This window comes from Pteronotus mesoamericanus, unplaced genomic scaffold (genome assembly GCF_021234165.1).
Source record: "Pteronotus mesoamericanus isolate MK-2021 breed Mesoamerican mustached bat unplaced genomic scaffold, CSHL_Meso_final contig_20, whole genome shotgun sequence".
In the NCBI taxonomy this organism is placed as follows: domain Eukaryota; kingdom Metazoa; phylum Chordata; class Mammalia; order Chiroptera; family Mormoopidae; genus Pteronotus; species Pteronotus mesoamericanus.
Window position 1 is genome coordinate 32,053,355 of NW_026555085.1, and position 24,151 is coordinate 32,077,505.

Consider the following 24,151-nt stretch of genomic DNA (forward strand, 5'->3'; position numbering starts at 1 on the left):
AGTATCAAGTTTGCCCTTCCCATGCTTTAGTATTGGGTTAGCCACAAAAGTTTGTGTGATTTTTTTCATTTAAAAAAAAAAAGATATTTTCCATTTTCACCAATAACTATTTATTTGGATATTTTGAGTATGTTGGCTATCTCCTGTATGGTATAATGTTGATTGTTGTCTATCAATGGCTTTATTTGACCTCTATCAACTTCAGCTGGTCTACCCAACTGTGGAGCAACATCCAGCAAGAAATCTCTACCACGAAACTTCGCAAACCACTTTTGACACATTTGATCAGTTACAGCACCTTCTCCATACACTGGACAAATCTTGTTTACATTTCAGTTGCATTTAACCTTTCTTGAAATAATAAGGCATAATATGCCAAAAGTGTTGCCCATCTTCAACATTAAAATGACTATACAAAAATTCACCAATTTTGAAAAGTTCTTTTGAAAATGCACACTGACATGATATGACAGCTGTCACAATACAATCTTAGCAAAATTGTTTTGAATGAAGTTAAAGACAACTGAACACTACTAGAATCATCTCATAGGAAAAAACCAGGGAAAAAAACAAACGAACTTTTTGGCCAACCCAATATTTACACATCCTTCCTTTACCCACGAAGTAATATGTTCTGGGCACTCTTCCAGTCACTAGTGTTTGTGACCAAGTGTAAAAAAAAATAATTTGTTGGTTTCTGGGGACAGATATCAATTTCCAGGTTCTTTGAGGTAACCTGATAAATAGCTCTCCTCTTACTGTTCTAATTCTGAACCCAGTAAGATAAATACATTGCAGGCCCAAATGTCACTCGGATAAATTTGGATTGGAGGGAGTAGTTTATATTTGTGAACAAGTGAATTTCTCAATACTGAATCTCAGAATTCAAAGAATTCTAATAGATGCACCCTCTGTTGGATCAGAGAAATTCTTTTTAAAACGTCCAGAATTACAGCCCCAGTTTGACAGAGCCTTTCTCTAGAGGAGCAGAATGGAGCACGCTCCTAGCTCCCAGCAGCAAAAGAACTGAAGGGCCAGAGCTACAGAGCCCCGCTCCCCTCTCCAGAAGCCCAGAGTGAGAATGTCAAGAGAGGTCAGAAATCTTACCACCAGAGAACTGGCTGCACATGAACAAGAGCAGGCACTGGCCCACGGGACAGAATGTGGGACATCACATGTATTCATACAGGCTGCAAGCTAAAAGTAGTTTTTAAATTTTTTAGTGGTTAAAAGAAGTCAAAAGGAGGAGGCTATTTTGTGACATATGAACTTTATATAAAGTTTAAACTTCAGTGTCCATAAATAAAGTCTTATTGGAACACAGCCCTACCCATTTGTTTACATATTGTCTATGCTGTCAAGACACAGTGGCCGAATATTGTGACAGAGACTGGATGGCGCATAAAACCAAAAGTATTTGCTATCTGGCCCTTTACAAAAAAAAAAAAATGCTGATCTCTGACAATAAAGGAAAAATATGGCTTGGGGAAGAAGCATTCTTCATGGGATTTTTGGATTTTACTGGAGATGGAATCTCCCTGCCATGTCCTGTCTTTGATATATGACTGACATTCTCTCAGTTCCCCCTCCCCTGGTTCAAAATCTGGCAGGCATTTCGTGACTTTTCTTAATTCCCTTATCTAATTAATTATAATTTATTTTCTGTTTATTTTTCTTTTAAAATTTTCTGAAATTTTCTTTTCATTTTTCCTGCTACTGCCCTAGTTTCACCATTTCACACAAAGATCCCTGCAACAATCTTCCAATTAGGCATCTCAACCTCAGTATATCCTTTTAGAATTAAGAGCAACTTTACAGTTTCTGTTCAATCCTCTCATTAGCAAAATAAGGGAACTGCTACTCTGTGAGGCAAAACGACTTTCTCAAATTTGCAAATCTAATTTGCAATAGGCTAGAGCAGGACCCCAAATCTCCCAAATCATAGCTTAGTAGTCTTTGAACCGTGGCTGCTCTCTTTTTACATTGCCCTTTGCAGAAATTTTCAAAGACTTTTACTGATCAAGTCAAGTTTATAATCTAAACCAGGGGTCAGAAAATTATAGTCCATAACCAATTTCACTCCCTACCTGCTTGTAAAGTCGGTTTTATTGGAGCATATTCATGATCATTTGCTTACTTACTCTCTGTGGCTGCATTTGCTGTACCATCTATGGCAGAGTTAAGTAGTTACATTAGAGACTACATGGCTCACAAACCCTAAAATACTACCTAGTCTGTCATAGAAAAAGTTCTCAGAACTGTGACCTAGACTCACTCAAAGTATCTCATTCCTCATCACTTCCTGTGGCACTGATACCTTTTTCAGTAATAAAACATCACATTTTTTTTTAAGATTTAAATACGTGACAGCCTGAAATGAAGACTGTACTTCTTAGCTTTCCTTGGATCTTGATGGGGCCAATGGAATTCCTAAAAATCCAGTGGACTTGTATATACACTCTTCAGGAAATGTCCTTCAAGGACGAAAGTGTCTTCGAAGGAAGGGAATGTGTCTTTCTTTTCCCTTTGCTCCTTCTTTCTAGTTAGTATGGTTCCAAAATAACTACAAAACCCAACATGCACAATGGGATGATTTTGGTTTGGAGTTCATATATGATAGAGCGACATGATGAAAAGATCCTGTGTTCTTGACATCGAAGTGTTTCTACCTTCTGCAGACCACGTACCCCTGGGTTTTTACATGAGTAAGAAATAAAAGTTTATGTTTTAAAAGATCCTCTGTTAATTAGGACTTTTCTGGCACATGTAATTCATCATAACTGATACGCTTTCCAATAGGAAATTTCTCTTGCAGACAAACTTTACAACTTAGTAAATTAACCATGCTTATTCACTCACCTCCATTTTTTCACTCATTCTGTTAGCTCAGGCTGGACTGCCCATTCTCTCCTCCTCCATTTGAACACATTTTACAAATTACTCAAAGCTGTTGAAATTCTATATACATCCTAAAGCATTTTTATTTCCTTTTCCCAATTATAATTAAGTGCAATATATTTGGACTACTGATATTGCATACTCTATTATATTCTCTGAGTAATACATTTTGGTCCTTTATACTCAGTGAAAATGCAGACCTTCTTTTGTGCAGCATTATTTACAGTCACCAGATATGGAAGCTGCCCAAGTGTCTATCAGTAGATGAGTGAATAAAACAACTATAGGACACTTACACAATGGAATATTACTCAGCCATAAAAAAAAAGAAGTAGAAGGTTTTACCCTTTGCAAGAGCATGGATGTACCTGGAGAACATTATGCTAAGTGAAATAAACCAGCCAGAGAAAGACAAATACCATATAATTTACTCATATGTGGAAGCGAATGAACAAACTGAACTAATGAGCAAAATAGGGACAGACTCAAATAGAGAGCAGAATGACTGCTAGTGGGATGGGGGGAGATTATGGGTTGGCGGGATTGAGTAAAAAGGGAAAAAGGTCTCAGGGACGTGGACAACAGTGTGGTGATTGCTGGAGGGTGGAGGAGATATAAGGGGACTAAATGGTAATGGAAAAAATACAATAAAGATTCAAAAAGATTCAATTAAAAATAAAGGACTAGGATAATATCTTTTGTTTTATCTTTATTTCCAGGGTTGCCATGCTATAGGTTACCACAAAATAATTGGTCAATTTAGTTAAATAAATTTGGGCTACAATGAGTCATACTTATTCATGAGCTCATAGGTTCTCATTCTTTATACTCAGAATATCTGCCAATGCTGAGTCGTAATGCGTGAACCAGCCAAAAGAAGATCTGTTCCATGACAGGTCATTTGAAACTGCATATGATGGACATTTAGGCAAAGGATTAGGTGCTGCCTAGTAAAGTTTCATGAGACAATGCACATCACCACCATGTTATAATAACTTGGAGAGATATGTCACGCTCTCAACAAAGTGGGTCTATTTACACATTCAAATTCTTTATTACTTATGAGATATTTTGAAGCCCTGGAAACTACATAGTTATACCTTCTAAGTGATATGACATTAGATATTTTTAAACTAAAGATCAAAAATCTATTCAGATACTGTTTATACTTATCCCAGTTCACAAAGCAAACCGAAATGTACTAGCTTGTCAAGGACTCAAATGCCAGAGCTCAAAAGTTTCTTGAAGTAACATCCAGGCATTTGCTCCCTGGGGAACTATAGAAAATAGACTAATCTTACTTATTTACAAGGCATAAGGGCCACTTACTCAAACCAAGCCTGCAGTTCTTAAATAGAGAGAGTCTGTCTATTCACATTACATCACAGCAGAGCTCTTAGAACATTCTTACAAACAACCAAGCTAGTGTCAGCCAAAAGCCTACCCGCAGATAAGTGTCAGGCACCGCTGAAGGGATAACTGAGCGAGAGCTCTATGAGCACTGACTTGTGGAGTACATGAAGATTGCTTGCTCCCGATTCTTTGCACTTAGCATGTGAGGTGGCTTTGTGGCTTCCCCTGGGGAAACAGGCAGTTGCTGATCTGCAGAGGGGAGTGAGTTATGGAAGAAGTCACATGGCAGGAGAGCAGGCTGGCTCTCAAGTCTTCTGTTTGTTTTAGCTAAATTATTGCTGTCCATATCCCCAAAGTTTTCGTCTCCCAGTTTTACTCAACATTTAATTCAAGTCTTCTTGATTTCTGTGTTCAGTTGTTGTTACTTTTTTGAAGTTCTTATCAGAAATTTTCTTTTTCTCAAAGAGAATATGTCATTAACTTTTGACTCTGCATCGTTTCCACCGGCCCGGCTCTGAGAAAGAAATGTGACTCCTTCACCCTCAGTCCAGCTCTGCCTCAGTCCAGCTCTGCCTGCCCTTCCAGAGGCTGCAGCCTGCATGCTTCCTTTTTTTACACCTCAACCTCCAGGTAACTCTGAGCGCTAGGAGCAAAAGGCACTGCCTTTTGTTGTAACACAACAGTTCTTAGAAGACCTCCACATTTCCGTGCTATTTACTCCTGGATATGCTATTGCTGCCACCGCCCTCCTTCCCCCCCCCCACCCACATGTCCCCTCCCTATCTTCTTCAGGAGCTTCCTCAAGCAGTTAAATTCATTTTATTCACTGTAAACACTCTTCCCTCTTCACCAGTTATGTTGGGGAAACATAACTAGACACAAAATCTCCCAATTCAGAAATCCTCTCCACAAAAGTAGTGGAGAAAGAAAACACTTTTTATTATTGAATAAGCATCGAACTGGAATGTGATGAGCATCACAGGCAATCCACTAAGAGATCACAGAAACAGAAAGAAATCCCACCCTCTTATAGTCAAACAAGTACAACCTGTTCCATATATGTTTTCAAGACAAACAATAACCAGTCCTCAGGTAAGATGACTTGACAGCACCATTTATCAAGAGGAAAAACAAACTCCTCTGCTCTGTGACAGGAGGCAGTTTTGCAACTTGGAGAAAGTCCGGCTCAACCCTCCCTCAAAAACTGGGACCCAGGGGTACTATCTCCCTTGATATTTACATTTCAAAGGGATGGCTTCCCTGTCGTGTTCCTAGGTCATAAATCTGACAAAAGTCCTGTTTAGCTCTCAAAAAGATTTATAAAATCTTTAAGATGAAAGAACTTAACAAGTTTTCCAAAGTAAATCCTCTAAGAAAAGGAAGGGAAGGTCTCATCTTATTTTTTACAGGGAGAATTGGACCTCTTAATTTGTATTTGTCCTCACAATTATACCAGAACTTTCATTTCCTCATTCTACCTAGTGTAATGGTGAGTAATGAGGGAGGAGAGGAGGTTTGGAGGCCAGTTACAGAAAAGCTCCAGAGAGGAGGCTGTGAAGAGAAATCAAGGAGAAAAGAAACAGACCTTCTTCTGAGGGAGGGGAAAATATGGTTCTTGGACACAGTTCAGAAACACTGATTGTCAGCCAGAGGTGAAAGGTCATTCCAGTAAGTTTGAGGAACTCAAGTTCATGGTCCAGAGCATAAAATTAAAAACAAAACAAAAAAACTTTCCCAGATGATTTTCATGTGCAGCAGATTTAGGAATCATTGATTTGGAGGAAAACAACATGAACATCTCTTTCATTTTCCCATGAGTCTGCCTTCCTGGGCTAGCACTAAGATCTTGGCAAACAGGAGATAGAAATAAATAAAATACGTAATACTGGTAGTTTATTGACAAATAAATAAACAATGGCCATTCCACTTGAAAAAAGTTCTTTTTAAGAACTAAAAAATCTTCTCCCATCATAAAAAAGAGAGCTGCTCTTTTTAGATTCTACATGTAAATGATATCGTACAATATTTGTAGACAGAGAGTAAAAAAATGGTTACCAGGGCTGGGGTAGGGGAACTGGAGTTGGTCACAGGACACAAACGTGCAGCTAGAAGATGAGTAAGTTCTGGAAATCTTATGCACAGCTTTGTGATTATAGTTAACAATACTGAATTTTATACTTAAAAGTTGCTAAGAAGCTAGATTTTAAACGTTCTCATGTACACACACATAAAAAAATAATTATGAGACAGAATGGAGGTTTTAGCTAATGCTACAGTGGCAATCATATTGCAATGCGTAATGTATCAAATCAACACATTGTACACTTTACACTTATATAACGTTATATGTCAGTTGTAGCTTAACAAGAACAATAATAACAAAAGAAGAGAGACCTGCTGCTGCAGACAGTTCCCACCTCCCTCCCACCTATGTCATGGGGTTTGAGGACAGGACACCAGGCAGGCCTCCAGTGCTTCAGGGGGGGCAGGCACAGAGGAGAACCACAGGATTCTGTGAGAGTCAGAAGGACCCCTCTGGAGATGGGAAACATCTGAGTGGGAAAGGGACATCCAGGGATCTCTAAGTGGCAACTCAAATAAGCCTGGCATTATTCTTGCCCCCATTCTCCTCACTGACTTCATCCAGACTCGAAGGCTTACAGCTGAAAAGCCCAAGGCGGCCACAGGGGACTGGCAGCAGTAATTAAGCACAAAGCTCGGTGGAAGGCTGGGTTTTCTGAATAGCATTCGGACCCTTGGGGTTGATGAAATATAAATTTCTTAGCACCTGCAGATAAACTGGAAAGGCTACAAAAGATGTTTTCAAGGTTTCCTGGTAGGCAGGCAGCACTGTTTGGCAGCGGTGTTCTGTCTAAAGAACAGATGGTCTAAAAGTAGCGGCTTGAGCACAATGGGGATGAGGACAGAGACAGGAGGGCAAGACAGAAGTGTGTGGGGATATTTTTATGAAGCAATAGGATTTAATAAACAGAAAAGGGGAAAATCAAAGAAACGTGATGTGGAATGAAAAGATTTAAGATGCAAGATGGACAGTGATCAGAGATAAAATTAAACATCAGTGCTTATGGAGCATACTACAGGTAATAAATAGAACATATTTAAACCTTATCCACCAAGTAGAAATATATCCATCCATCCAAAACTGCAAAATTGGAGTAAATACCAGCTCACATTATTGTGGTAATGAAAACAAATGAAATTCAACTTTGTCTGATAATTACAAGGATATTGTCCCTCAACAGCATCTCATTAAGTAAATGGGCTACTGAAAACATGTTTGTGAAGAATAACATAGGAAAATCTGTCATTTGTTGAGCACCTACTGTGTGCCAGGCAGGAGGCTAAGTATTCCACACCCATTATCTCAGAAATGCTTGGAGCAGTTCTAAATATTAGGTATTATTTACATGTTATGTATATGGAGCTTAAGTTTCTGAGAAATAAGTTGTCCAAATCACACATCAAGGAAATGGTAGAAACAGGATTGAAGCTGGGGACTGTTAGGCAAGGTGCCCTTTGCATTTTCACTTTGGTTTCTAGTATAGATTCTCGGGATAATGTTTCCCATTGTTTTCTATCAATAATTCAACTTTAAATGGTTATGAGACAGAAGAGCTCTCTGATTTCTTCTTTTCTCACTTAATGTGCAATTGCCAGATGATTTTAACTGCCCAGTTATCTTCAAAAGGGTGATCCCTTGTTCTAATTTCCAACTTTCTACTCAATCAGTAGTCTTCAAACTGTTTCTGTAATGTTCTCCTGCTAGTACAAAATTTTTGATTATGCAGTAACAATACATGTATATTTGTGTTTTCTAATTTTATACTAAAATATTAATATATTGTACATTATAAAATTTCTCTGAAGATATGATAATTTAAAGATGAGATTAAATAATATTTTCACTCCAATATTTTCAGTACGAAGTTTTATTTATCCACATTCCCAAACATCTTGAGTGCAATGTGATCAAATTCTCTGTCTTACTTTTAAAAATCTTGGTCTAATATTTTGTTATACATTAATTAGATTCAAAGTCAGTTTCTAAGTTCAGTTTATTTGGATACATATGTGAGGTATCTTTCATTTGGCTATGGCAATCACGAAAAGCAAATACAACTAATAAATACGCATTTTCCCTGATTTCAATCAACTGTTCTTGAAAATACTAAATGGTGTTTATGTTTATATTTTTAACAAATGGATTCAAATAGCTGATAAAACATAAAAGATTTTGAAACAGTTTAGAAAATTCTGTGTTTCTTAAATGTGTGTGTATATCTGTGGTATCTGCAGGTGTATATGTGTGTGTCTGTATATGTAAATATGACTCTTGATCAATGGCATATGACACTGCTAAAATGATGAAAAGATTTCCAAACGTGCATTTTCAATATATAGGCATGGGCACAAATAGGTTAAATTACCAGCCATCATTACCTAAAAGATAAATCATAGGCAAGGATACAAAAATAATAACAACAATAAAATAATAAGACCAATAATACAAATAAATACAATAATTAATGAATAAATAATACAAGAATAAACTGTTTTATGTGCTCACAACTATAAACCTACTTATTCAGCACCTGTATTTTTCTATAGTACAAAAGGCAGTAATTTTCTCACTTACTGTTAATATAAAACTTATATGTGGATAGCCATGAATGTATTTGTTGGGCCCTCTCAGAGCTGAGCAGGTGATCATTGCTTTTAACCATGGAATGTGGCTGACAAAGAGCTCCTACTGGGAGAAGTGTCAGCTCTAACACTTTCCTGTGCTTACATGATTATATTATTTTAAACTATAATCTTTATATTAATATTTTAAGCCTCTTTTCCATTTCCGGAGGTCTATTTATTTAAAACTAAGTAAAAAATTTTGTAAATCAATTCATCCAATAGTGTTACTGTGTGGTAGGACCCCTATTAGACACAAGAGGGCGCCACTATCAACCCATTCTCAGTGCAGAAATGAGTTTATACAGGAAAAAATCACTGTATACAAAACATCCTGGTACAAAACACATGTGGCAGCCAGTACCCATCCATGAGTGACACTTAGTAAAGTTTAATTCATTTTTTAATAGTTAAAAAACCAATACGAATAGAAGTTCTAATATTTTCTTCACACATCAGTGCCCACACCTCTCTCTGTAGACTGCTGTAATAAGTAAACAACTCCAATTAGATGTCTTGCCAACACCCCAGAACAACTTATCCAAAACAGAACAGCTCTCTTGTTTTCTACCACAAACAAAAATCTATCCCTTTCCTGTTTCTATCACTAAATATTATAAGAGAAATGCCAACAATCAAGAAACATTGGTCAAGCACTTAATAGGTGTCAGCATTGTGCCAGGCAATGCAATGTAAATTCAAACTAAAATGTTGGTATTCTTAATATACAGTACACTTTTGTACACTGATAACAAAAAAGTGATGATTTGCTATAAATGTGTTTTTAAAAGTCTGATTGTTATTAGCACACTTTTTAAAAAAGAGAAATCACTTTTAATCAATCAAGTTACACAATGTACTTTATGTGACAATACTTTATATTACTAGTGATGACAAGAATGTCCTTTTCTGAAGATCATCTGACAAAATTTATCAAGAATTTCAGGAATGTTTGTGCAACTTTAAACGATGATTAACAAGGTCACTTCCATTAAATTTATTCTAAAGAAATGGTAAGATGTACAGAAAAAATGGATAAAAAGTTAGTCTAGGGAAAAGTTGGAGACAATTTAAATATCTAACAATTGAGAATTAGATAAATCAGTGACAGTAGATTCAAAGGATGGACAACTACATGATTATTAAGATCAGATTCTGGATGAATATTTAATGGTAAAATGTTCTTGATATAATTATAAGTGGGGGGAAAAGGCAGGATATAAAAATATAAAAGACTATATTAATTTTGAAAAAACTTCATAAACAATAAGAATGGAAGGAAACAGATTTTTAACAATGTGTGTCAAGGTAATAGGGTTATGAGTGGATTATACTTAATTTTTCTTACTCTTTCATATATTTAAAACTTTCCATATGTGTATGGGGTTGGCCAAAAAGTTCACTTTTTTTTTTTTCCATAAGATGGCTCCACTACTGTCTTTTACTTCATTCAAAACAATTTTGTTAGATTGTGTTGTGACAGCTGTCGTATCATCATGCATTTTTAAAAACTTATAAAAATTGGTAAATTTTTGTGTAGCCATTTTAATATTGAAGATGGAAGAAAATAAGCTACATTTTTGGCATATTATGCCTTATTAGTTTAAGAAAGGTAAAAGCACAACTGAAATGCATAAAAAGATTTTTTTAGTAGGAAGTGTTGTGATTAACTAAATGTGTCAAAAGTGGTTTACAAAATTTCGTGCTAAAGATTTCTCACTGGATGATGCTCCAGTCAGGTAGATTAGTTGAAGTTATGGCAATCAAATTGAGACCTTAACTGAGAACAATCAATGTTATACCATGTGGGAGATAGCCAACATACTCAAAATACCTACATCAATAAAGTTATTGGTGAAAATTTAAAAATGTGCTTTTTATTTTATGGAAAAACACATACAGACTTTTTGGCCAACCCAATATAGATACACATATACACATATATATGTATATATATCTTATTTACTATAATCATTTTTTAAATATAAAACATATTTGAATTTTCAATATATGCAGCCAGAAATAATGCAGTATATATGTGTCTACAGGGCTGATTTGCCTTCATACCATAGAATATCCAAATACATGACCTATGACTTAACAGAGGTCTAGAGAAAAGAAGCCTGGAACTGGTATGGCAGCTCCCAAGGTACCAATGACCTAGGCTCCTCTTACCCTTCTCTCCACTAGTAGAACATGGCTTCCTTCCTCAGAGTCACCTTCTAAGCCATTCTACTTGCATTCCCAGCAAGACGAAGAATGAAAGAGGATAAAAAAGAAGGGCACAACTCCTACCAAGTGAGAGCCCTTTGAGGAGTCTTCCTGGAAGCCCTGCCCAACAACGTCTCATTGCTACCACTATGTGCAAGCTGGGAACTGGAGACTTTACCTCGACATAGTTGCTGCTTGGAGGAATTTCAGATTTCCTCCTACAGAAGTTGTAAAGGACACTCGAGTGGGTGATTAGCAGGCTCTCCTACACTTATCATAATAAAAATGCCCTTAAAACTTTTATTGAAAGTATGATAGTGGCAAAACAACAAGAAGAGAATGTATATGAGAAAAAGAGAATGGAAGAAAACAGATGTAGATAAAAAGTCTAGAATCACAGAAATCAGAGTATTCTGCAGCCCTTAAGAGGAAAACAGAGGGCTCAGCAATAGAATGGATTATCAGCAATACGCAGTTTCAAATGTATCCTGTACGACTTTCCAAAAACAAAATCAAAGAAAAATGGATTAGAGAAAGAAAATATGAAGGACTATAAATCCTGATGTGTCATTTACTCTTCCTTATCTCTTTCCAGGATTCCCAAAGAGTTCAAGTTAATCTGGAGGGAAGAGTAATATTGGCAATTAGAGCCTGGTTCTTCTGTTTCTCCCTGACCAAAAGAGAGAAGGCTAGAATTCCCAAAATGTATAATTTGTACCTCAAATAAATCAGTGCTACCTGTTCTCATACTCTATGTGGTTAATTCTTCTATATAATACTTGACATTTAATAAATTTATTGCTTTTCATATGGATTTGCTATATAAATATTAATATTTTAATGTATAGAAATTTATAAAATATATGTAATGAAATATAGACATATCAACAGGGGTGGGCCAAAGTAGGTTTATAGTTGTTTTCATGGACAAAGATATGCAGGTTATTATTATTACAACAGGTTTATTAACTCAGGATGTCACCCAAACCGCAAGCCTACTTTGGTCCATCCCCATATATATGTTTTCAAACCATAATAAGTTGTTCTTCACAATAATTTCAAGGGTCTATTATAAAGTTATCAAAGCAAAATGATTCTAAATTCATTTTGAAGTTAAAATTTAAACTTTTTATCAGGCACATGGTTTTAGAAAAGTTGGAACACGGAGAAAACAGAAAACCTGAAAACTAAAGAATTTATTTGATCTTACCTGGTTGCATAACTAAAGAAGTCATAAGAAAATACAAAAACTTCCTGTGTAAACTATAGATTAGCTAATTGTAAGACTAGCATTTCTGAGTAAACAGGGTGGTCAAAAAAATCCAAAAAGAATGCATAGGTTTAAATGTAACCACAATGTTTATTCTAAAGAGAGCAATTAGGAAATGCTCAGTTAAAGCATGAAGGTATTCTATATTTTCTGAGCTAAAGTAGAATAACACCTTGTTTGATTGTGCTTCACTTTATTGTGTTCCACAAATACTGTGGGTTTTTTCTTTTTGTTTTTCTTTTTAACAAATTGAAGGTTTGCCGCAGCTCTGGGTCAAGTAAGTCTATCAGAGCAATGGCATTTGCTTACTTTAGGTCTGTCATATTTTGGTTGATTCTTACAACATTTCAAACATTTTTTATTATCATTATATTTATTACAGTGATCTGTGTGATTAATAATCTTTGATGTAATTGTTTTGTGGTGCCATGAAATGCACCCACATGAGATGACAAAGTTAATCAATAAATGTGTGTGTTCTGACTGCTCTGACTGGTCATACCTCATCTCTCCCTTTCCTCAGGCCTCCCTATTGCCTGAGACAGAACAATTTTGAAATTAGGACATTTTAAAATGTATATATTTTTTATTGATTATGCTATTACAGTTGTCCAATTTTTCCCCTTTTGCCTCACTCCACCCAGTAACCCCCATTTCCTCCATCAATCCCCACCTTTAGTTCATGTCCATGGGTCATGCATGTAAGTTCTTTGGCTACTTCATTTCCTACCAGGGGTGTCCAACCTTTTGGCATATCTAGGCCACACTTGAAGAAGACAAGTTGTCTTGGGCCACACATTAAATACAAAAACACTAGCAAAAACTGATGAGCAAAAAAAATTATGATTTTGTGTTAGGCTGCATTCATAGCCATCCTGGGCCTCAGGAGGCCTACAGACTGCAGTTTGGACACCCCTGTTAGCATCCTCCTGTTAATTTTGTACTTACCAGCTTGTACTTCTTAACCCTTCCACCTTTGCCCTCCCCTTTCCCCTTCCCAACTGATAACCCTTCAAATGATCTCTACACCTACAATTCTGTTCCTGTTTTAGTTGTTTGCTCAGTTTGTTTTTTACATTCAATTGTTGATAGCTGTGAATTTATGCCATTTTAATCTTCATAGTTTTGATCTTTTTCTTAAAAAAGTCCCTTTAATATTTCATATAACAATGGCTTGGTGATGATGAATTCCTTTAGCTTTACTTTGTCTGGGAAGCACTTTATCTGTCCTTCCATTCTAAATAATATCTTTGCTGAATAGACCAACCTAGATTGTAGGTCCTTGCTTTTCATCACTTTGAATACTCCTTGCCAGTCCCTTATAGCCTGTAGAGTTTCTTTTGACAAATCAGATGACAGTCTTATAGAAACTCCTTTGCAGGTAACCATCTACTTTTCTCTTGTTGCTTTTATGATTCTTCTTTAACCTTTGGTATTTTAATTATGATGTGTCTTGGTGTGGTCCTCTTTGCTTCTATCTTGTTTGGGATTCTCTGTGCTTCCTGGACTTGTATATCTATTTTCCCTCACCAAATTAAGGAAGTTTCCTTTCATTATTTTTTCAGGTAAGTTTTTAATTTTTTGCTATTTCTCTTCCTCCTACAATTCAAATGTTTATACTTTTGAAGTTGTCCCAGAGGCTCCTTATACTGTCTTCATTTTTTTTTAATTCTTTTTTCTTCTTACTGTTCTGATTGAATTTTTTTCCTTGTGTTCCAAATCATTGATTTGATTTTTGGCTTCATCCACTCTACTGTTGATTCCCTGTAATTTTTCTTTATTTCAGTTAGTATAACATTTATTTCTGCCTGGGTCTTTTTTATGCTGTTGAAGTAACTAGTAAGTTCCTTGAGCATCCTAATAACCAATGTTTTGAACTCTGCATCTTATAGATTGCTTATTTCCTTTGTGTTTAGTTCTTTTTTCTGGAGTTTTGTTCTGTTCTTTTATTTGGGTCATATTTGTTTGTCTCCTCATTTTGACAGACTCCATGTTTTTGTTTCTATGTATTAGGTAGAGCTGCTTTGACTCCTTGTTTCAGTAGTGTGGCCTATTATAGAAAAGTCACAGGTAAGTTGGATGCAGTGGAGCCTTAGGTAACTGCCAGTGTGGGGCAGCTTGTGTGAAGCAGGTTAATGGAGTCTCTGATTGGTGTTATCGCTCTGTGGTTTTGTGTGGGTAAGGGCTCAGAAACGAGACAATGGCCACTGCCTGACCTCCAGAGTTTTGCCCAGGAGGAAACTGTCCCCTGGCACTCGTACTAGACATTTCAGTGTCTCGCCATATGCCACTGGTGCCTTTCAAGCTGCTGTCCTAGTGCTAAAGCCCAGAGGGAGTGAGTCTGTGTAAGTCCTAAGTCTTTTGCAAATCTTTTAAGAGAAAACACCTGATAGTCCTGCAGTTTCTTCCCCCACCCCAGACCCAACTGGTTTTTACAGCCAGAAGTTATGGGGACTTATCTTCCTGACACTGAAACCCAGGGCTGGGGGGTCTGGTGTGGGGCCAGAAGCCCTTGCTCCTGAGATATCCCTCCCAATTTTTATCCACCACACATGGGTATGGGACCACCCATTCCACATCTCCATGTCTCCACCCCTCCTACCTATCTGAAATGATGTGACTTCTTTAATTCCTTGGTTGTTCAACTTCCATACAGCTCAGTTTTCTGATGATTCTGGGTGATAGCTGTTTTGTAGTTTAATTGTAATTTTTGCTCTGATTGTACAAGGAGGTGAGTCATGTTTACTTATACATCCATCAACTTCAGAAGTTGAAATTAGGACAATTGTTAACCCTACAGTGGCCTCTTGTGCTCAAGTGAAAGGTAGAATTGTATGTCTCTCATCCTAAATCAAAAGCTAGAAAATGATTAACTTAGTGAAGAAGGCTTGTCAAAAGCCAAGAGAGGCAGAAAGCAAGGCCTCTTGCAGCTAGCCACACTGTTCAAGTCCTTGAAGGAAATTAAAAGTACTACTTCAGGGGACACATGAATGATAAGAAAGCAAACTGCCTTATTGCTGATTCGAAGAATGTTTCAGTTGTCTGGATAGACAATCAAACCAGCCACAACATTCTCTTAAACCAGTGAATTTCAAGTGGTATGTCACAATAATTTTTAAAACATGCAATGCATAACTATTTAGTCAGGGCCACTGACCTCTTTTCACTGAGATTTTCAAATAAAAAAGTGACAACAGCCAATGCAACCATAGCCATCTGGTGTGAATACCATGTCTTGATCCTAAATATATAGGTTATATAATAGAGTTACATCTTATTGGTCACATAATAAGGTTGTGTCTGAGTGGTTATTTCTTGGTACAAGAAATCCTTATATGCAAGTACCAGCACCTGATTATTTTAAGTCACTTTGGAGCAAAAAGGGTAGGTCATTACTATTTTATTTTTTGTAAATCAATCAAAATTATACCTAATTTTTGTGTTGGCTGGTGTGATTCAATGGATTGAGTGCTGACCTGAAATCCAGTTCAATTCCCAGTCAGGGCACATACCTGGGTTGCGGCCCAGGTCCTCAGTATGGGGCGCACAAGAAGCAACCACACATTGATGTTTCTCTCCCCCTTTTTGTCCCTCCCTTCCCCTCTAAAAATAAATAAAATATTTAAAAAGAAACAAAACAAAATTATTTTTTGTCAGATTGGCAAAAAAAATATATTTTTGGATGTGACACAGAATTTTGGTAACTAGGTTTAGGTGTGCCAAGAGATTAAAAGGTTGAAAATCACTACCTTTAGCCAAAGCCTAATCCAGAACAAAGCCCTAATTCTCTCCATTTCTATGAGGGCTGAGAGAGGTGAAGAAGTTGCAGAGGAAACATTTGAAGCTAGCAGAGGTTGGTTTGTGAGGTTTAAGGAAAGAAGTCATCTCTGTAACATTAAAGTGCGAGGTAAAGCAGCAAGCGCTGATGTAGAAGCTGCAGCAAGTTATCCAGATCTAGCTAAGATAATTAATGAAGATGGCTACACTACAGATTTTCAGTGCAGGTGAAACAGCCTTATATTGGAAGAAGATGTCATTTATGACATTCATAGCTAAAGAGGAGAAGTCAATGTTTGGCTTCAAGCTTCAAAAGATAGTCCGACTCTTGTTAAAGGCTGATGCAATTGGCTTTAAGTGGAATCCAGTGCTCATTTACCATTCTAAAAATCCTAGGCCTGATGCTAAATCTACCCAACCTATGCTCTGTAAAAGGAATAACAAAACCTGGATGCCTAGATGGCAGCACATCTGTTTATAGCATAGCTTACTAAATATTTTAAACCCACTGTTGAGACCTACTACTCAGGAAAAAAGATTCTTTTCAAAATATTACTACTCATTGACAGTGCCCCTGGTTACCCAACAGCTCTGATGGAGACGTACAGTGAGATTAATGTTTTCAGGCCTTCTAACACAACATCCATTCTGCAGCCCATGCATCAAAGAGTACTTTCTAATTTCAAGTCTAATCATTGAAGCAATACAATCCATAAGGCTACAGCTGCCATAGATAGTGATTCTACTGATGGATCTTTACAAAGTAAATGGAAAACCTGGAAAGGATTCATCATTCTAGATGTCATTAATAACATTTGTGATTCATGGGAAGAGGTCAAAATAGCAACATTCTCAGGAGTTTAGAAAAAGTTGACTCTAACTCTCATGGATGACTTTGAAGGCTTTAAGACTTCGGAGGAGGGGGCGAATGCAGATGCAGTGGGAATAGCAAGAGAATTAGAATTCAAAGTAGAGCCTGAAGATGTGACTGAATTGCTGCAATCTCATGATAAAACTAGAATGGATGAGGGGTTGCTTCTTATAAATGAGCAAAGGACGTGGTTTCTTGAGATGGAATCTATTCCTGGTGAAGATGCTGCAAAGATTGCTGAAATGACAGCAACAGAATTTATAATATTACATAAATTTAGTTGATAAAGCAGCAGCAGTGTTTGAGAGGGTTGACTCCAGTTTTGAAAGAAATTCTACTGTGACTGAGATGCTATCAAACAGCATCCCATGCAACAGAGATTTTGTTTGTGAAAGAAGAGTCAGTTGCTATATAAACTTTACTGTTGCCTTATTTTAAGTTGCCACAGCCACTCCAGCCTCCAGCAACCATCATCCTTATCATTCAGCTGCCATCACCAACATGGGGGCAAGACCCTCCAGGAGCAAAAGATTATGACTCGCTGAAGGCTCAGATGATAGCATTTTTTAACAATAAGGTGTTTTTTAATTAATGTATGGACATCTTTTGGACATAATGCTATTGTGCACTTAAAAGACTACAGTACAGTGTAAACATAACTTTTATATGCATTAGAAAACAAACAAAAAAAATTATGTGACTCACTTTATTGTGATAGTTGCATTATTGCCATGATCTGGAACCAAATCCTCGGAATCTCTGAGGCATGTTCTGTACAACCAGGATATTCCCTTCCATGCCATCCCAATTACTTGGGTCTTTTCATATTTGAGAAGGACAAAGTTGTGTGTGTGTGTGTGTGTGTGTGTGTGTGTGTGTGTACACACATACACTCATACATATACTTGTATATATGGCTTCTTTTGAAAAAAAAAACATAGGAATAAAAGTATCTGTGAATTGTGCTGACATATTTCATGATCAATAGAGGGTCTCTGTGCTGTTCCCCTAAAATAGACAGTACCTACCTGTTCCAAGCTATCGGGTCTACTATGAGAAACCTATTACTACCAAACACAGAGCTGTCCTTTTGATACTAACCAATAGGATGTTGATAATCACAGGAAATTAATTTCCCAGTCATTGTCAACAGTAAATTTAGTTAAGGCAAGGCAACACCATTATCAAAGTAGTTAGCAGGTCATTGGAAGGCTCCTAAATTATGCCATGGAATCTTTGAATTTATTAGCACTTTATATTCTACTGACTAATTTGTTTGTAGCACCAGGAAGTTCCTAAATTCTGAATCTTTCTCACCTGATCATTCATAATCATACAACCAAACAGCATTTATCAGAAGCCTTCAGGCACATTGTGCAGTATTGGGAATTTTTCCAAGATATTTCTCTATAAATATAGTCCCTAACCTCTGGATACTTTGTGAAAATAAGACCTTGATAATCTATTAAAAAGAGGAATTTTAACAGCTGCCTCTCGCTGTGTATTATTTCTTGTCATGTGTTTACTAAATGAGTCACAACGACCCAACACACTAGGCACAATTATTATCATCATCCTGTAAATAAAGAAACTAAGGCTCAGAGAGGTAAAGTGATGGACCCAAGATTGCAAAACTAATAATGTCACAGCAGTTTCAAACATAACAACACTACCCTGGCCTGCATTGGTGCATAAAGGACCAAATTATCTAAATTGGGTATCAATGTAGCACAACTACTGTACATTTTTAAAGACATGATTTTATATGAATTCAACAAAAAATAGAATGTTTTATACATATATACAAAAAACAAAAGAAAAAAACAACTGCAACTGAAAGTCCATGTTGATTAATTTAATTTAATCAACAGGTTAAATTATGTTTTATTTAAGTTTTCCAATGGTCCATAAATAATAGCTGTTGTTGTTAATAGCATTACAAAGCAGTGTGTTTTCAAAGGTGATTGAATAATATGGGCAGTGAAGGTAGAAGGGGTTCTTGATTGGGTATCACTCTCTTGGTCTGAAAACCAAGTCTCAGATCTAAAATAAATGCCCTTCCCTGCCCAACAGATGCAACTAGGCATCTAGAAGTTATTCAACCTTGATTATATTCCCAAAATGTGTAAAAATTAAAGTTAATCCTCTTTTTTCACTATGAGACAGCCAGGTATTCCAATGTCAACTATTAATTCAAGAAGCCTTTGCTTCTTTTATTCCACTTAATACTGGGCTAATTTTCCTAAATTTAGGAATACAATTTCTTAGAACTATATCCAGCTTAGATACCTTTTGCCTGCTGAGTCCCCTGGGTGAATAGCGCTGTCTCTACTGTAATGTACCACAGCCTGCCTTGCTGAATAGTTAACACAAATCACAGGCAAAGTGTCAAGGAAGAAACAGAATGGCATAGATGTCAGCTCTTATCAGATTAACTATATTTTTCTGGATCTGAGAGTAGCTTTACCCAACACAATAATCTTCAGGATACAAAATAAAGCAACTAAACCACACTCTATACTTTCAAGTCATAAAATGTGTCACTAATATAAAAAATTCATCGAGCTTAAATATTCTTCATAAATCTCCCTCAGTAACAATTTCCAAAACAAGAAGGCAAAATATGGTCTCCAGTCTGAATTTATGGTTTGTCTGTGCCATAAGACAGAAATCTATCCTGACAAGTTCTTTGAGTTGTCAGATATTATACTGCTGAGCCTTTTAAGTGATTTATCTTCTGGGTATAAGGCCAATATTTGCATCTTGATTCATTTTTATAGCTACTTTACTGGACTGTTCTGACCCAGAATCTAACATCTAGCATACTGTATAAAAACAATAAACTCTTGGAATCTTGTAAACATTTTTATTTCTGTTCCCTCAGAACTAAAAGGTGCTAACTCTACAGTCTTTTTATTTTTTTATTTTTTTGTACAGCTCAGGTTACACATACAGCATTAGAACACCAAAATAGATTAAATATTCTGGAGTACAGGTATCAGAAGTGGCAAAATGCTGTATTGACCATGTTTATAGTTTTTGTCCATTATATGATTATTTTTTCAGGAAAAGATTACTATTTATGTTTAAATCAACATAATTAAAAAAAATCAACTTGCAATTGTAAGCCTGCACCAAATGATTATAATTTAAAGAAAAAAAACTAATTTTATGATTTCAGATTCAAGTATTTCTATTTTAAAATATTTAATGTTTATTGTTTCATTAGTTTGCATCATGACCAATACAAAGATCACTTTAGACATAATATGTGCAAAAATATTTGTACTTTATTGCTTCTTTAGACTTTATAATCATTGTATTATGTGATATTATAAGTAAATAATTTCAAAAATGAATATAAAGTAAATAAACTTTTGGATTTAATAATAGTCAGCATTCCAATCCATATTTATTAATTCTATCTTTCACTAATCTGACTCTACATATTTCATTAACAAAATGGGATTTGAAATAGTTTCTTTAATCTGTTTAATGGTTTATAGAGGCAGTTTAGTGGGATAAAAAACAAAGTACAGCTTTTAGATTTCAACAAACCCTTAGGAAGGGAAGGAGGAAGATAGATAGATGATAGATAAATAGATAAAAACATACATACATAGAATATTTTATCATTTTTATATATTCTGTTCCTTTATCTCTTTGATAAATCTTTGATTTATACTTTTGATTTTAAACAATTATTTTAACATTAGTTTCATATTGTCTCATTATTTCCTTTTCTTTGGGAGCAAATTCTTCCTCTCCTGGTGGTGCATTTTTGTTGTGTGCTTTGTAATTGTGTCTGTGAGCCCCTCTTTCACAGAAGAGGATTATGGCCAGGTCCATAAAAAGCCAGTTTATGGCTTCCCAATGACCAATTTGATTCTACTTTTAAATTAAGATATAGTTTATATACATTAAAATACAGAAATGTTAAATGTTTAATACATATATGTAGAAATATATATTACCATCACACACATAAAAATATACAGTTGACCCTTGAACAAAGTGAGGGTTAGGGGCACCTACCACCATGCAGTCAAAAATCCATGGACAACTTTGACTCCCCCAAAAGTTAACTACTAATAGCCTCCTGTTGACTAGAAACCTAACTGATAATATAAACAGTTGATTAACATATTTTGTAAAAGGCAAAAGATTTATACAATCTGAAGAGAAAATAGAGTATGATTAACACATATTTTGTATGTTATATGTATTATATACCATATTCTTACAATAAAGTAAGCTAAAGAGAAAATGTTATTAAGGAAATCACAAGAAAATACATTTACAACATTGTATGTATTTATTAAAAAAAAATTTATATGTAAGTGAACCAACAGTCCAAATCTGTGTTGCCCAAGGATGAACTGTACAGTTTCCCACATCTTTGTGGCCCCTATCAGTCAATATCCCCTGAAAGGTAACTACTGTAAGTCTTGCTATAGTGTAGTTACCCATGTCAAGGTAACTAGCTAGTTAAGTTAAAGTAACTTAAGGTACTGTTTCACTTAAGTACCTTAAGTTACTTACCTTGATATAGATAAATAATACATTAGTATTAGTATTTTTTCAGTTTTGTTTCTTAGGGAAAAAATATATTAGTATGTTTTCCACTTTTGTTCCTTAAAAAGATTGCCTTCCCTATTCTAGGTCCTTTGAATTTCCACCTAAATTTTAGAATCAGCTTTTTAGTTTTTACCAAAAAATTCATTAGGACTGTGATTGTGATTGAATTGGATATAGAGATCAATTTATGATGAACTGACATTTACCAATATTAACTTTTCCAGTCCATAAACATGGTAAACCATTCCATTTATTTGGCCTTTTCTCAGAAATATTCCATAGCATTTGGTGCACTTAGATTTATTTTTAACTGCGTAATTTCTAGGGCTAGTGTAAGTGATATGGCTTTTAATTTTTAATTATTTCTTTTTTATTTTTATTTTTTATTAATTTTAGAGAAATAGATTAAGGGAGGGAGAAAGAGAGAGACAGAAAGCCAGAGAAACATCAATTTGTGGTTCACCTCATTTGTGCATTCATTGGTCGATTCTTGTATGTACCTTGACCTGGGACTGAACTTACACCCTTGGTGTATCAGGATGACACTCTAACCAAATGAGTTACCTGGACAGGGCTAGGTGTTTGTTTCTTGTAAACACAAATATAATTGTTTTTGTATACTGACCTTTTATCTAGCAACCTTACTAATTTCATTATTTCTAATGCGATTTGTAGGTTGGTTGGTTTGTTTTTAGATATTCTATTAATGTAATCATGTCATTGCAAAGAATGACAGTCTTTTCTTCCTCTTCTCATCACTGTACCTTTTTTCTTTTTCTTTATTGACTGACTTCTAACATAAATGTTAAATAGAAGTGGTAAGAGTGGACATCGTTGTCTTGTTTCCAATGTCAGGGGAAGCATTCAATATTTTACCATTACGTATGATATATGCTATAGGTTCTTGATAGATAGCCCTTATATTATTTAGAAAGTTGTTCCTTATTCCTAGTTTTCTGAGAATTTTAATCATGGACATGTATTGAAATTTAGGAAATACTTACCTGCAGCTACTAAGATGATCATATGGCTTTACTTTTAATCTATTAATGTGGTGAGATCTATTTATTTTTTAAAAACTATTAAATTTGCATTGCTGGAATAAATCCATATGGCAAAATTTTTAAATTAGCTATGTCAATTGCTCTATGGAATTCACTCTTTCCTGGCAGTTTTTATCTTACTATTTCACCTGGGGGTTGTGGTACCATGAGGAGAGTCCAAATGAGAATCTGTAATAATATAGAATCATTCTGTAGGCAAAAAGTGAGCAATATAATGGATTCATATTATTCTGATTATAACTCACTTATCTAAATAGAGCTAAGTATCTTAATAAAACCCAAGTAAATTAAAAAGTAGCCAAACATTTTACATTTTTAAAAGTTGTAGATTTTACCCAACAAAGTTCATTAGGCATTGTTTAGCCTAATTACACTTATGGAAATAAGTAAATGAAGGAGAAAAGTTAGTGAGAGTTATAGACAGGAACAGGGAACAAGAAGTACTGAGAGCAGATAAAGGCAAGAGTACAGCGGTCTGTGGCCCTCTTGTGGAGAGATCAGAAGACAAACCCTTCATAGCTTCTGGGAGATGGGCCTCACAGTATTGTAGTGCAACACAATAGAGAATGTTTATAATGATAGGCCTAAATTATCTAGAAAATGTTAAATTATATTAACTTTGTTCTGATTAAAATGATAAAAAAATTTTCAAAATATTTTATGTAAAATGACTGACATTCCAAGCCTTCATAAAGAGGCAAACCTTTAGTTTTACATATAAATTATATATATGAAGTTATATGTAGTTATAGATATAATATAAAGTTATAAAGCTTTATATATATTATTTATAAAGCTATATGTATGTGACTTTATATGTAAAAGGATTATATACATATATGGCTACATATAGCTTTATACTTATATAGTTATGCAGATTGTAGTTCAGCTAATCCAAGATTCAGTCTCTCAGTCTTTAGAATAACTGAAATTAAACTTTCCCATGACCATCAACTCATTCTTTGTCACTTGGTTTTTTAAAAAGCAAAGCAGTATGCTTACCTGCCAATAAATTTCCCCAGCAAACAATTTCAGTGATCATTTCAATAAACAACAGATGTCATAATGGTATCTCTTTACCTGCTCTTCCATTCTTACATCCACAAAATAATTTCCTTTTACACAAGTGTGTACTTAGGAATAATTGTTTAGTGTTTTAAAAACAATTTGAAGATATAAAAGATTACTCCAAAATGCTAATTGTGATTATTATTATAGCCCAAGGTAAGAAAAATAATGCTGTGATCCTAATTGGTGACTTACTACAGATGTCCTCCACCATCTGTGAGAGAGGTAAAGAACACATCCTTGGGGCCCAACTGCAGAAGCAAGGTAGCTCCCATAAAACTGATGAGGGCTAAAGTTTCGCACTGTAGAGCCTGAGTGGATTCTTTCATCTTTTGTCTGACAGAACACAATCTTCAA

General features: G+C 35.4%; 1 pseudogene; it reads left to right on the top strand.

Moving 5' to 3' along the window:
- Positions 1-24,151, top strand: part of LOC129066855 (tigger transposable element-derived protein 1-like) — a 95,963-nt pseudogene that overhangs the window by 12,224 nt on the left and 59,588 nt on the right.